Raw genomic sequence first — 15,988 nt, forward strand, 5'->3', positions numbered from 1 at the left:
CAGACAGAATGTTGAGTAAAGGCACAAGGCACGAAATAGGACAGGCTGTGTAATTCCACTTACGTAAAGCAGAAAAATGGGCGAAACAGATCTGTGCTATTAGAAGTTTGAATGTGGTTACCTTCGTCCTGGGGAGGGATATCGTCCAAAGTGGGTATTGAGGGCCTTATAGAGTCCTTCCTGGAGATCCAGTTTTGGATCCGGGGTTTGCTACACCAATGTGCTTGGTTTGTGAACCCCAAGCTGCCATATCTCTGATTCTTCTCAAGATCAGGCAGAGATACACATTTTTATATGAAATCTCTATTCTTTTTGTTTTGTTTGTTCAATCTCTAAGTCATGTCTAACTCTTCTTGACTCCATGGACTGCAGCACAGCAGGCTTCCCTGTCTTTCATTATCTCCTGGAGTTTAGTCAAACTCATGTCCCTTGAGTTGGTGATACCATCCAACCATCTCATCCTCTAATTAAACTTTTTTTTTTAGTTAAACTTTTTAAAACATACTTTGTGGCACTCCCTGGTGGTCTAGTGGCTAAGACTCTGCCTTCCCAATGCAGGGGGCCCAGGTTCAATCCTTAATCAGGGAGCTAGATCCCACATGCCTCAACCAAGACTAAGCACAGCCAAATAAATAAATATATATTAAAAAAAACTTTGTGGACCAAATAAAGCCTGTTATCAGGCCACTTGCAGCCTACGAGCCATGAGTTTCCAACCTCTGAGATAGTGCAAATTTTTTTCCTTTTTTTCACCAATTAATTACCCTTTTTAACAAATCAACATAAATCAGTGATGTCAATACTGATAAAAAGCTGAGCTGTTTTCTGGTGAAAGACTGCACACCACCATCACCATCCCTTGCTTGCCTTCTCTGACGGCTTCTGGGGAACTTTGGGCTTCTTCTAAGACATTTTGGAAGTCTCAAGTGTGTTGGTTTCACAGGTTCGCAAACTGAGACCTGACAGAAGGGATTCACTTAAGGTCATGGGTGGAATAACTGAATGATTGTGGGAACCACAGTTCTGCGGTCACTTTCTCAGAGAGATGCACTTTCTAATCAGCCTAAGTGTCAGTGTCCACACCTGTAAAATGGGTGATAATAATACTAGCATTTTTGGTTTAGGATTTTCAATATAAGGACAGTCAGTCATTTTTTTCCCTGTTTTTACCAAAGAAATTGTCCTAAAAAAAAAAAACTGTGGGAAACAAAAACTCTCTTTTGATGAAACTGGGAGTCAGCTAACCCCCAAGCCACAGAATAGGTGGCTGGATGGTCAGAGCAGTGGAGAAGGAGCAGGATGTGTGCAAGAAGAGAGGACAGACACCCTAGCTGCAGATTACTGGAAGTATCAGCAAAGGACAGTTCTGAAAGTTGAGAAGCAAACCCTAAATCCCTTGCTTGTAGCAGCCAGAGAATGTGTACTAACAGGATTCTGCACTGGCTCAGTTTTTAGAAACAAAGAACAAAGGGGTCAACTAGGAATAGCAAAAGGAGCTTCTTGAGACCCATATGCTGCTGCTGCTGCTGCTAAGTCGCTTCAGTCGTGTCCAACTCTGCGTGACCCCATAGATGGCAGCCCATCAGGCTCCACCGTCCCTGGGATTCTCCAGGCAAGAACACTGGAGTGGGTTGCCATTGCCTTCTGCGTGAGACCCATATAGATGCCAGCTATCTTGAGGTTCCTTTTTTCTTTTAACCCTCCAATCTGAGATCCAAAAGTTTAAACACACCTTACCTGGAAGATGGCCCCTTAAATAGATACAGTCCCTTTGGAGGGCAATCTAACCATCAGAGTAACTATCAAAAGTGCAGACGTACATATCCTTGACCCAGAAATTCTCCTCCTAGGTATTTATCTTATAGGTAAATGAGATTGCACCTGTGCCAGGCAATTCATTGTAACATCATAAAAGTGAAAGATTGGAAACAACCTGATAACTTCTTTTGGCTTCAGGGAACCAAAAGGGTAACCCATACAGTGGAGTGAGCTGCAACTGTGGAACCAAATGGGGAATCAGAGCCAGGTGGTGAAGTGAAATAACAAAGTCCTACCAAGTAGGTAGTATGTTACCATTTGCGTAAAAGGGAGGGTAGAAAAAAATACACATTCACTTATTTGCCTGTATACCTGTAATAGCTCTTAAAGGACTCCTGTGACCATGATAACTTGGTCATCCCTGGGGAGGGAACTGGGTGGTAAGAAATGAAAGGACAGGGATGCAGGGAGATGTTTCACTCTTCACCCTGTTGTACATTTTGAACCTTCTGTATCTATGTTGTTTAGTCACTAAGTCGTGTCTGACTCTTTTGCCACCCCATAAACTATAGCCTGCCAGGCTCCTCTGTCTGTGGGATTTCCCAGGCAAGAATACTGGAGTGGGTTGCCATTTCCTTTTCCAGGAGAATCTTCCCAACCCAGGATGGAACCTGCATCTCATGAATTGGCAGGTGGATTCTTTACCACTGAGCCACCAGGGAAACCCCTATGTATGTATCACATTAAAGCAAAACAAAAGATTACCTGAGCTCTGGTACTTGGAGGCACTTAAATCATCTAAGTACAGCACCTACTTGGTACTTGTGAGTTTAAATTCAAACATGCAAGACCCCACCTTTCCTTTCCTCTGCAGCTTCCAAAACTTGAACTTCCTGGATTCCCAGAGGTGTTACTAGGCAACGTGTAACTCTGCTCCAGAACTGGCTGCAGAAAAGGTGGCAAGGCAAAGGCCTCCCTCCGCCCCACCCAAAAGTTGACAGGATCATGATGTTCCATAACCCTGAGGCCAGGCTGCCTCTGGGAACCAGAATTTTCCAAAACACCCCTAATACCCATAGCTGTATGAGAGGATTTCAATAGTATTATTCTTTTAAACCCTCCCTGTCAACTTTTCTACTGCTACTGCTAAGTCATTTCAGTCGTGTCCGACTCTGTGTGACCCCATAGACGTCAGCCCACCAGGCTCTCCTGCCCCTGGGATTCTCCAGGCAAGAACACTGGAGTGGGTTGCCATTTCCTTCTCCAATGCATGAAAGTGAAAAAGTGAAAGTGAAGTCGCTCAGTCGTGTCCGACTCTTAGCGACCCCATGGACTGCAGCCTACCAGGCTCCTCCATCCATGGGATTTTCCAGGCAAGAGTACTGGAGTGGGGTGCCATTGCCTTCTCCAATTAACCTTTCTAGGACAGTATTATGTCCTTGTTTTACAGATGGGAGAGTCAAACCAAATGAAAACTTGACACTCAAAGAATCTTGTCCAAAAATCAAAGGAACAGGGTTAGTAGAGTCAGGATTCAAACAAGTATCTTTCTGGATTTCCTTGGTGGTCCAGTGGTTAAGACTCTGTGCTTGCAATGCAGGGTGCACAGGCTGGTCAGAAAACTAAGATCATGCCTTGTGGCATGGGAATAATAATAATAAACAAACAAATCAGTGTCTTGGGCTTCCCTGGTGGCTCAGTGGTAAAGAATCCACCAGCCAATGGGGGAGATGAAGGTTTGATCCCTGGGTCAGGAAGATCCCCTGGAGAAGGAAATGGTAACCCATTCTAGTATTCTTGCCTGGGAAATCCCACAGACAGAGGAACCTGACAGGCTACAGTTCAGGGGGTCGAAAGGAGTTAGACGTGACTTAGCAAGTCAACAACAACATTCTTATACCGTTGAATGGTCTTGCCATCACTGTGGGAAAAAAAAAAAAACAACAACCAAAAAAAACCAGTGTCTTTCTGACTCCTCTGCACCAATGCTGGCCTTAATATGATGCAAATGGGTTACCACCCAGAGCACGATTGCCAGATGAGCCCAGAACACACCACGGGTTGTCTATGAGATGGTAGATGGTCGTTTCCTGCTAAATTCCCTGTCATACTACACAAAGGAGACAGGGATTAAGGCAGTATTTTGTCTTAAATGAGTGCCAGGGCCTGAAGGTCATTTGATACCTCTTTCATTGCCTTCTCACTGTGCTCTGGCTCCTGAGCACTTATTAAAAAGTTCATAGTAGGGAACTCCCTGGTGGTCCAATGGTTAGGGCTCAGGGATTTCGCTCCCAGGGGCCAGGTGGGGAGGCGGGGTGGGGCTGGCTTTGATCCTGGCTCGGAACTAAGGTCTCATGTGGTGTGGCCAAAACACAAAAAGTTAACAGTAGTATTTGTATTAAAACTTAGAAAATTAAGAGGCCTTCCCTGGTGGTCTGTGAGTCTGTTTTGTTAATAAGTTCATTTGTGTCGTATTTTATTTTATTTATATTTAATTAATTAACTGACCTCACTGCGTGACTTACAGGCTTTTAGTTTCCCAACCAGGGAGTTTGTGCCACCCTCTCTGGGGCCCCCAGCAGTGGAATTGCTGAGTTCTAACCACTGGGACCTCCAGGGAGTTCCCTGTGTCATATTTTAGATTCCACATATAAGTGATTTCATATGCTATTTGTCTTTCTCTTTCTGACTCACTTCACTTTAGTATGGTAATTTCTAGGTCCATCCAGCTTGCTGCAAATGGCACTATTTCATCCTTTTGTTAATGGCTGGGTAGTATTTCATTGTATATATATACCACATCTTCTTTATTCATCTAGTGGTGGACATTTAGGTTGCTTCCATGCCTTGGCTACCATAATAGTGCTGCACTGAACATAGGTGTGCATATATCTTTTCAAATTACAATTTTAGTCAATATACACTGATTTAGTCTTTTTATGAGAAAGCTCCAGTTAAGAGTGATGGCAAATGTAAGAATGGATGGGACATAAGCCATCTCTCACTGAGTAACTGAGGTTCATAAGGTTTAATTTTACCCAAATAACTGTTTACATATCACTTTCGTTTTCAATAGAACTGGTGCAACAATTCATAATGTTGACAAAAGAAGTACTGGAATTTACATATTTAAAAGAAATTTTGCTTACATGGAACCGTATTCATTCATTCAATCAGTCAGTATTTATTGAATGTCTAATATATGCCAGGCAGCAATGATTATGAAAAGTTCTATGGACAAATACAGATAATAAGGTAAGGCCTTTCTAATGAGCTGGCATTTGGAGAAAGACCTCAAAGAAGTGAACAGCAGCCTTTGTGACCTTCAGGGAAAGAGCATTCTAGACAGAGAAATGAAAAAGACTAAGTCCTAAGGCAGGAACATGTTCCAGGAGAAGCAAGGAGGTCAGGTCACTGAAATGGGGTACATGATGGCTGCTGAGCTCAGATAGTATTAGAGGCTCTGGTCTTGTAGGACTTGTGGGTAGTAACAGGATCTCTATTTTCTATATTGAGCATACAAAACTCACAGCTGATTAAGACATGCCTGTGTCCTGAATGAGATCTAGTTCATATCAAAAACTATAACAGATATGAACATTGTTCTATAGGACTAGAGAAAACAAAGCAAACAAATCTACTGGCAGAAATCAGAGAAGGTGAGATGTAACTGGATCAGCAATAATTGAGGGGGTGGTATGGGATTTCTTTTCAGGATGATGAAATGTCTTAAAATTAGTTGTGTTGATTGCACAATTCTGTGAATATACTAAAAATCATTGAACCATACATTTTAAACAACTGACATATGGTATGTGAAGGAAAGAAAGAAAAGTCGCTCAGTCGTGTCCAACTCTTTGTAACCCCATGGACTGTAGCCTACCAGGCTCCTCCGTCCATGGAATTTTCCAGGCAAGAGTACTGGAGTGGGTTGCCATTTCCTTCTCTAGGGAATCTTGCCGACCCAGGGATCGAACCCAGGTCTCCCACGTTGCAGACAGACGCTTTACTGTCTAAGCCAACCAGGGAAGCCTATGGTATGTGAAGTATATCTCAATAAAATTGTTGGAGTTTAAAAACAAGAAGAAGAATGAGTTCCAAGTAGAACGGATGTAGTTTCAGGTCTCCGTTGCCGCGCACAGGCTTCTCTAGTTGTGAGCGGGGGCTGCTCTCTAGCAACGGTGCACCGGCTTCTTTTCGGTGGCTTCTCTTGTGGCAGGGCGTAAGCTTCAGTGGTTGCGGCTCGTCGGCTTTGGAGCATGGGCTCAGTAGTTGTGGCCCATGGGCTTTCTTGCGCCATGGCTTGTGGGATCATCCCAACCCAGGGATCAAACTCATATCCCTTACATTGGCAGGAAGATTCTGAACTGCTGGACCACCAAGGAAGTCTGGATGTACATTTTAGATAGAGAGAAGCTTTGGTTTGGGGACAGTATTTGCAAGGAATCTTTTCTTTAGAAGATGAGAATTCCCTTGCCTAAGACTTTGAAAACTGCAAGGAATTTACAGCTCAGCCTTTTGAGGAATGGATATTATATGTGGTCGGGCACTAAGCTAGGCCTTATAGTTGCACGAATGAAAACGATACAGTTCCATCATTCAAATCTCATAGACGAGGGACTTCCCCTGTGATCAAGTGGCTAAGACTCTCCCCTCCCAATGCAGGGGGCCCGGGTTTGATCCTTGGTCGGGGAGCTAGAGCCCACATGTTGCAACTAAAGATTTCACATGCCGCAACTAAGACCTGGTGAAGGTAAAAGTGGCTCAGTCGTGTCCAGCTCTTCGCGACCCCATGGACTATTCAGTCCATGGAATTTTCCAGGCCAGAATACTGGAGTGGGTAGCAGTTCCCTCCTCCAGGGGATCTTCTCAACCCAGGGATCGAACCCAGGTCTCCCGCATTGCAGGCGGATTCTTTACCAGCTGAGCCACCAGGGAAGCCCAAGCATACTAGAGTGGGTAGCCTATCCCTTCTCCAGTGGCTCTTCCTGACCCAGGAATCAAACCGGGGTCTCTTGCATGCAACCAAGTAAATAAATATTTTGAAAAAACAAAACTCATAGACTAGTGGAGTGCATGTGTTCAAGCACACTGTTTACTGAGCAGTTTAAGTCGTCGACTCCGTTCTGAAATATTGCTTTTGACATACATTAAACGTATACTTAAGTCTGTTTCTGCACTTGCTGTTCAGTTAAACTGATACCTCTCATTATGCCAGGGCTTCGCAGGTGGCACTAGTGGTAAAGAATCCACCTGCCAATGCAGGAGACATAAGAGACGTGGGTTTGATCCTTGGGTCGGAAAAATCCCCTGGAGAAGGGCATGGCAAACCACTCCAGTATTCTTGCCTGGAGAATCCCATGGACAGAGGAGCCTGGCAGGCTACAGTCCATGGAGTCACAAAGAGTCTGACATGACTGAAGTGACTTAGCATGCATGCATGCTGTGATTATCCCAGGATCAATTCCACATTCTGTGTTATTATTTTATTTTCTCTCTTTTTTAAATAGTTTCATTTAGGTATAATTTATATGCCATATAGTTTCCTCATTTTAAGCATACGATTCAATGATTGTTGGTAAATTCACAAAGCTATGTAAACATTACCACAATCTGATTTTAGAACATTTCCATCACCCCAAAAAGAAACTTCCTACCATTCTCACCCCCAGCTCCAGGCAACCACTTTGTGTCTCTATAAATTTGCCTTTTCTGGGTATTTCATATAAATAAATATGTCTGGCTTTACTTTATTTCTTAATATGTAGTGAAACTGGCTTCTTTCATTTTGCTTCAATTTTTGGAAATTTTGAGGGCATTCTTATGGGTTTATTCTTTTAAATGAACCGGAACAAAAGTCGTGTTCACAACCCATTTTATAAATCAAAAAAAGATCAACCTTTTATTTATTTATTTTTTTTTAAGATCGACCTTTTAAATCCTGATTTAATCATTTATTTTGTCTCTGAATAACTCTGGACTCCCAAAATCAAATCCGTCTTCAAGGGACAGAGGATATTTTTATTTTTGAGGGCCATCAAACTAAAAAGATTGTTCCAGAAGAAACTGTTATCACACGGAATTAAACTCTAGTCCCAGAATAAATACATACCTGATAACCTGACAAGGTAACTGATTAAAGGGCACTTCATGTATTGAGTTCTGGTTTGCTTTCTAAAAACAAAACAAATCTATATACTCAGCTGCACAGCAAATCATTCTTTATTTCTGAACCGCAGCTGTTTGTTTGTAATCTGTATAATGCAAACTGTAACATTTGGAATAGTGAATATCCACCTGCTTTACTTCCAGTCTCCCTCTGTGGGGTCACAACCAGCCCCCAAATACAAAAAGCATGCTCAGAACCAGATGCTTTAATTACAGCTACCTTTTATTAAGCTCTTTCAGGTGCCAGATGCCCTGTAGCCTCACCATAACCAGATGTGGCCAGTATTTTAATCATCCCACGTTCTGTGTATGCAGTGAAGCGAAATGAAAGTCACTCAATCGAGTCCAACTCTTTGCGACCCCATGGGCTGTACAGTCCATGGAATTCTCCAGACCATAATACTGGAGTGGGTAGCCTTTCCCTTCTCCAGGGGATCTTCCCAAACCCAGGGATCGAACCCAGGTCTCCCACATTGGAGGTGGATTCTTCACCAGTTGAGCCACTAGGGAAGCCCAAGAATACTGAGGTTTGTAGCCTATCCCTTCTCCAGAGGATCTTCCCATCCCAGGAATCGAACCAGGGTCTCCCACATTGTGGGCAGATTTTTTTATCAACCGAGCTATCAGGGAAGCCCCTTATGTGTATGCAAGGTGGGCACATACACTGATGACCTGCCTACCATGGGTGAGCACTGGCCTGGCACAGGTAAACTGGAGGCCAAGGAGACAGAGGTCTCAGCGTGTAATAGAGTAGGGAGACATCGCAAAGGAGGAAACAGTCAGTGTGTACTACCGAATTAAGAATGCTGCCAAGAAAGCAGTCAAACAAGATTGCAACGGAGAATAACAACGAAAGACTTTCAATCAGGTCTTCAGGGAAGATTGGTCTAAGAAGAAAAATCTTCAATCTCAGATTTAAAAAATAAAAAGAATTCCTTGGCAGTCCAGTGGTTAGGACTGGGTGTGGAGTTCAGTCTCCGGTTGGGGAACTAAGATCCTGAAAGCCATGCAGTTTGGCCAAATTAAAAAAAAAAAAAAAAAAAAGAGCCAGCACTTTGCAGAGCTGGGAAACAAAAACATTTGCAGAACTAAGAGAAAGAAAACTGAGCATCAGAGAAGGGCAGGAAGCACACAAAGTCACACAGCAACTGTAGAATAAGCCAAGGTTTTAAACCCCAATGCCAGATGCCAAATTCTCCTCCATGACATTCTAATAATCATCATTAACTGGGTTAGCGTAGGGGCTCCCACACAGCAGGTCCAAGGAGAAAGCAATGCCTTGTTTGATCTTGAGTGGACTGACGGCTGCTCCAGGATGGGGCTGAACCTATAGCAATGCTTGTGAGTACCAGGAGGAGGATTTATCCTCCTGGGCCCCCAGCTGGGGAAGGGGCGGGAATTTTACCCTATTGTCCTTCCCTTCCTTCCAGCTCTCCAACTCCAGCTCTGACAAAGCTGTTTTAATGAGTATATTAAGGCTCCTTTGTCTTAGTCCACCTTTGAGCCAGGCCTTTCCCAAGGGGGTAGGATGGAGCCTGTGCTGGGAGGAAGCAGAGGCCAAGGGGCAGAAGGAGGGGCAGCCTGGGGGGATTGAATTGACTTCTCAAATGTCACCTCCTCCTAAAGGCCTTCCCTGTCTGCCTTGGATAAAATTCAGTTCAGTTCAGTAGCTCAGTGGTGTCTGACTCTTTGCAACCCCATGGACTACAGCATGCCAGGCTTCCCTATCCGTCACCAACTCCAAGAGCTTGCTCAAACTCATGTCCATCGAGTCCGTGATGTCATCCAACCGTTTCATCTTCTGCTGTCCCCTTCTCCTCCTGCCTTCAATCTTTTCCAGCATCAGGGTCTTTTCCAATGAATCAGTCCTTCAAATCGGGTGGCCAAAGGATTGGAGCATCTGTCCTTGATGAATATTCAAGACTGATTTCCTTTAGGATTGACTGGTTTAATCTCCTTGCAGTCCAAGGGATGCACCCTTATCCTTCTCTGTTTCCCTCCCTTGCTTTGATTTCCTTCTAGTCCTTGGCTTATGGTAGTCATTCAATTAATATTTGTTGAATAAACTGGTTATTTGTGCTCTTCATGTGAGAGGCCTGGGGTTGGGGCTTTTATCACCACTTCCTTCCCACCCCACTCTCCATCACCCCAGTGGTATGACCTTAGGCTTCTTCCAAGTGCTTTCCGCCCCATAATCACTTCTGTGTCAAAGCTCAGAGTGTAAATTCCAAGAGAACTGGAACTGGTGGTGTTGGCTACTCTGGAGCACAGTGTTGACTCTCAGGGGGTGTAGGATAAGTATTTGATGAATAAATGAGTGGAGGAAGTAATGAAGCCCTTACCTGGGCTGGTAAAGCCCTCCCAGGACTGAGCTGGGAAGCCTGCCATGTAACTTTGAGGTAATGCCTACTGCCTAGAACTGCATGGGATTTTCCTCTTCCAAGCTGTTTTTCTTTCTCTGGTACCGCTTTTACTCTAAATAGTTCTGGAATTCTTCTTGAAGAAGTGACTCTTAATTTTCAGAGCACAAAAGAATGACCTGGGAAATCCCAGAGCCCAGCTTAGAGATAAAGAATTAGTAGGGCTGTCCTGGTCTAAGGGAATCTAGTTGTTCACAATCCATTCTGCAGCCAAGCATCTTATTAAAATATATAAATCCAATTAAGTCACTCCTTTGCTAAAAATCCATCACTGGTTTCCTGATGATCTAGTGATAAAGTCCAAACCTCATGTCCCTTTAGCATCTTCATGACCTGGCCCCTGTCCACTTGCAGCATCAAGGCACCAGATTCTCTGTGGCCCTTGAGACTTCTGTACTGCTTGGAAGACTCCCTCCCTCTTTCTTTCCCCCGCCTCCCTCTTTCTACTCCTATTTTCACCTTCAAGTTGTCATTGCCACACTGACTTCTTTTTCTTCAGACCTTGGCCTAGAAGCCCTTTCCTCCCAAAGGTTCTTTCTGATCCCAAACTGCAGAGGCCCTCTGCTGGTCACACATCCCTGGCCATCACCCCGAGTGGATGCAAGGTTTTATTATACGATCGTCTCTCTTGTGCTGTAAGCTTGTAGAGGGCAGAAACCATCATAGACCTCAGAACCTAGCATGGTGCCTAGCACATAATAGGTGTCAACTTGGTGACAGATGGCACTTATTTAGATGACCAGTTATGTATGTGTGTATGTGTGCATGTGTACACTGAGAACCTACACTGTAATACAGGACTAATCTTTCCCATCTTTTAAGGCCCAGTCTCCCTCTGTGTGGTCTCTTTGATCCCTTATGGCTTGGTGGTAATAATAATGGTAATAATTAAAGAGTACTGATAAACACTGATAACATACTAGGCGCGGCTTTGTGTGCTTGCTTTCCAAGTGTTAACTCATCGAGTCCTATTTCAACCCAATGGGATAGGCCTAGCATCTCAATTTTATAAATAAGAAAATTGAGGCATGGAGTGGTTTAAAGAAAGGAGCATAGGGCTGCCTAAAGAAAGGATCAGGCAGTTCTGGGTTTTAGTCCGACCTCCACTTCGCCAGCTATGCACGACCGTGGGTAAGTTACAAAGGTCTCTGAGCCTTCATTCTTCCCTGTATCTGTGAAATGTGGATTGTAACAATACCTGGTCTATGAGGATGTTGTCAGAATTCATGCAAAGTGCTTCCAGTGCATGTTGAGAACTCCATACTCCAGGGGGTGTTATTATTATATAATTAGTTGTTTCATCCTTGGAGCACGGTATAGACACTCAAAATTCGAGTTATTTTACTAAAAAGAACTGAAAGTTCCTAAAATAATTGCCACCAGGGTTTTAAAGTGGGGATGGCTTCTTTTATGAGTTTTTGCCTCCTTGAATGTATTTAAACATTCTCTGAACACACAAGGACTTCCCTGGTGACTCAGATGGTAAACCATCTGCCTACAATGCGGGCGACTCAGGGTTTGATCCCTGAGTTGGGAAGATCCCCTGGAGAAGGAAATGGCAACCCACTCCAGTATTCTTGCCTGGAAAATCCCATGGATGGAGGAGCGTGGTAGGCTACAGTCCACGGGGTCGCAAAGAGTCGGACATGACTGAGCGACTTCACTTTCTGGACATGCAGTTACTGAACTTTTTTTTGACACCAAGAAGTAGAGGTAGGAAGCAGGAGGCTTCCTCAACAACCCGGTAGGCAGGGTGAGGCCTAGTGGAGATTTAGAAGGGTCTCTGGCCTCAGGCTTCCCAGGTGGCGCCAGTGGTCAAGAATCTGCCTGCCAATGCAGGATACATAAGATCCTTGGGTGGGGAAGATCCCATGGAGGAGGGCGTGGCAACCCACTCTAGTATTCTTGCCTGGAGAATCCCATGGGCAGAGGAGCCTGGCGGGCTACAGTCCATTGGGTCTCAAAGAGTCAGACTGTACTGAAGCGACTTAGCACACACTGTGTTCAGGAATTCCCTGGTGGTCCAATGGGTAGGACACCATGTTTCCACTGCTGACCCCTGTTTGAGGAACAAAGATCCCAAAAGCTGCAAGTCAGAAAAAAAAAGAGTGGGAGGCTTTGTCCTATGTACAAGGCTGGAAACTGTCCTTACTGATGGTTAGACATTCATTCAGTTCGTTTTTACTGTGTGTTCCAGGCACTGTGCTGGGCTCTGGGGACAGCTATGGTCCCCATGACGGGGGAGCGGACCTACTGGGGCAAAGACATGCACTACTACCTTGTTACTAAATTCCAGTTTTGAGGAGTGCTCCAGAGTGGAGAAGCTCAGTCCCCTAAGAGTTAGCAATGGGCTTGGCATCTGGTCCTGAGGTAAACAGGAGAGCGGGGAGGAGTGCTCCAGGTAAAGGGAAGGGACAGGGAGGCAGAGGTCGGTGGAGGAGTTTGAATGGCTGTCAGGGTAACAGGGAGTGTGGCCAGAGAGCCTGTGGCTTCAGGATGGGGGAAAGGGGGCTGAGAAATAATGCAGATATCCCTGCTGTCCCACAGCTCCTTCTTCTCCCTTCCTCCTCCAGTGAGTCCTGCTCTTCATTTGAGTACCCTCCTTTCTAGCACATAAGCCTGCTCAAGACTCTCTCATCTTGGAAATGTTTCCCCAACTTGAAACAGGAGGGAAGGGGGCAGGGCACAACTTTTGAAAGAATGACGTCACCCCAGGACAAAACATAAACCGATTAGAATCAAATGGGTCCAAGATGGCAGACCTTGATCCTCAGTCAGCAAGCTAAATGACACACCCAGAGGTGCCATGACAGTTTCAAGGCACTGTCAAAAGACCAAAAAGTGGGCAGTGGCTCAATTCCTGGAAATCCCCACCCCTTCCCCCAAATAGTTGGAATATTCCTCCCACTCATTAGCCCATGGAATTACCCAGCCCATAAAAATTAACCACGCCGCCTCTCGGGGCCTCTGTACTCAGCCTCTGCGATGGCTCATACTCTTGTCTGCACACTGTGTTTCTCTCTGAATAAATCCACTTCTTACTTATCACTTTTTCTCTCACTGAATTCTTTCTGAGATGAGACATCAAGAACCTGAGCTTCATTAGGTCCTGAAACCAGGTCTGTGATCTCAGTTGGAAGACTGTGGGATTTGGGCTTAGTTTAAGTTTCAGCACATGGGTTCAAGTCCCAGTCTGAGGTAAATGGTTTCAAACTGTCCTGCTCATTCAAGGTATAATACTCTCACAAGCACAGCTAAGCGTCTAGACATTCATTCTCTCTTTTCTTTTCACAAATAAACCACATAAAACTTTAACCCTACAAAGAGAGAAGAACTTTAATTACCCAGAGGCAACTGTTATCAATATTTGAATCTATAGCTCTGTTTTTTTTTAAGAAACATATTGTTATAAAACCAGGACGCATGCTAAGTCACTTCAGTCGGGTCCAACTGTGTGTGACGCTATGACCTGCCACAATCCTCTGTCCATGGGATTCTCCAGGCAAGAATACTGGAGCAGGTTTCCATTTCCTTCTCCAGGGGGTCTTCCCAACCCAGGGATCAAACCTGTTTCTTTTATGTCTAATACATTGCCTGGCTGTTCTTTACCACTTCCATCACCTGGAAACAATGTATATAAATTGCATTTTATAAGAACCTTATTATGCTGCAAACATTTTGCCACATTTGGGGGGAGCCTGGTGGGCTGCTATCTATGGGGTCACACAGAGTCGAACAAGACTAAAGTGACTTAGCAGCAGCAGCAGCAACACTCTTAATGGTCACCTGAGACTGTATTCCACCTAGCACACTTAACTAAAGGCTCACTGTCCATTCTTTCTCAATATTTAGTGAATACCTGTTGTGTGCCATGACTTTGCTTGGAAATTTAGGCTGGCTGCAGGATCTTGCTATAATTCTACTGTGAATGAATAATTGCTGAATATCCTTGGCTCTCAACATTTGTGTGAATCTGTAATTGTTAATTCAAGAAAAATTACCAGAAGTAGGATTTCTAGATTAAAGAGGAGCCACACTTAAAGGTCAAATTACCCTCCAATTAGGTTTTACCAGTTTACACTCACACCTACTTCCTATGTTGAACTCCCCAATAACATCCATTACCTTCTCTACTTTCTCCATTCCTAAACCCTCTGCAGGCTGGTTTTTGTTCCCACTACTCTACTGAAGTTGTTTGGGGTGTTTAATACCTTGGGTCACCCTTCTTTTCTTCTTAAAAATATTTTATTTATTTATTTGACTGCACCGGGTCTTAGCTGTGGCATGTGGGATCTTATAGTTGTGGCAGGTGGGACCTAGTTCCCTGACCAGGGATCAAACCCTGGTTGCCTGTAATGGGAGCACAGAGTCTTAGCCACTGGACCACCAGGGAAGTCCCACCCTCCTCTTCTTGAAATAGTCTCCTTCCTTACTACGATAAAGCAGATTCTACTAGCTTCAACTTTATTATATCTATTTTTATAGCTGGGAAACCAAGGTGCAAAGAGGTGTCAAGTCTGAAAACAGGACATAGCGGTGTTTAGTCTTCATATCCAAGCCTCCTGATCCTCAGCCTTTCTTTTTGAACATGAGTTTTGCATCCTTGGTGATGCTTGCAAACTTTTCTAGTGTTGACAGGGCCTTACAAGGAGAATTTTGTCCTGTTCTACTTTTTTTCTAGGAATAAATTTCTATTGCATTCTGTCTTTCCAGTGTCGCTAATCTAATCGGGCCTCACGGCCTTGACTTGAACTGAGTCCTAATGAGCACTCAGTCGTGAGGCGGTGCAGGGGAGCCTCTGATTGGGCGGCTTTCCATCACTCTGAGAGTTCAGGGACAGGAAGAAAGCAGCCCAGAGGACCTGGCCAGAGGATTCTTGCCAAGAAGCTCAGAACCGGGTCTTGGGGCCAAGCAAGGGTCTGTGGGGTCTTGGACAAATGTGATGTGGACTTCATGGGTGAGATGGGGAAATTATTTTTTTGGACAATCCGCACCCTTAAGCGACATATAACATTTGATTTCTCATAATGTTATTTTAAGGATTTATTAAGATTAACATATACGGTAGACACTCAATAATTGGTAGTTGTTCGAGTCTTTAACTTCGGTTTAAATTGCATTTTTTCTACGTTCGACTTCATTTGGGCCTTCCAACTACTCAACCACACTCTGGATCCATATATGGATATTTAAAATCGCCATTCTATTGAGGCAGAAACCGAAGCTCAGAGACCGAGCACTTGGCTTCGAGGTGGCCGCCAATTGGGACTCTCCTGGAGCGCTCGGCTACTCCGCCAGCTCGGCACCCCCAGGCCCCACAACTCTAAAGCCTGCCGCGACAGCAGGCTCCCGCCCTCTCTTCTGCGCCGGGCCGCTCGGCGCCATCTTTGAACTTGGCACGGGTGCCTCGCTTCCGTACTTCCCTCCCCACCCAGAGTTGCCGCGAAAGCCCCAGGCGTGCTCCCTCTGCGGTTGGAGAATCCAAAAACTGGCAATGATTGTCGCATCATAGGAAAAGAATAATTTATCTTTTCTTCACCGGTGTCGGAGCGTCCGCTCTGACAAACTGAAAAATGGCGCCGATAGCCTCACCGCCCCAGCCTTCCGCTCTGGAGGCGCGGGGGCGAAGGTCGCGGCGGACT

The sequence above is a fragment of the Bos mutus genome, chromosome 11, assembly GCF_027580195.1.
Source record: "Bos mutus isolate GX-2022 chromosome 11, NWIPB_WYAK_1.1, whole genome shotgun sequence".
Classification (NCBI taxonomy): domain Eukaryota; kingdom Metazoa; phylum Chordata; class Mammalia; order Artiodactyla; family Bovidae; genus Bos; species Bos mutus.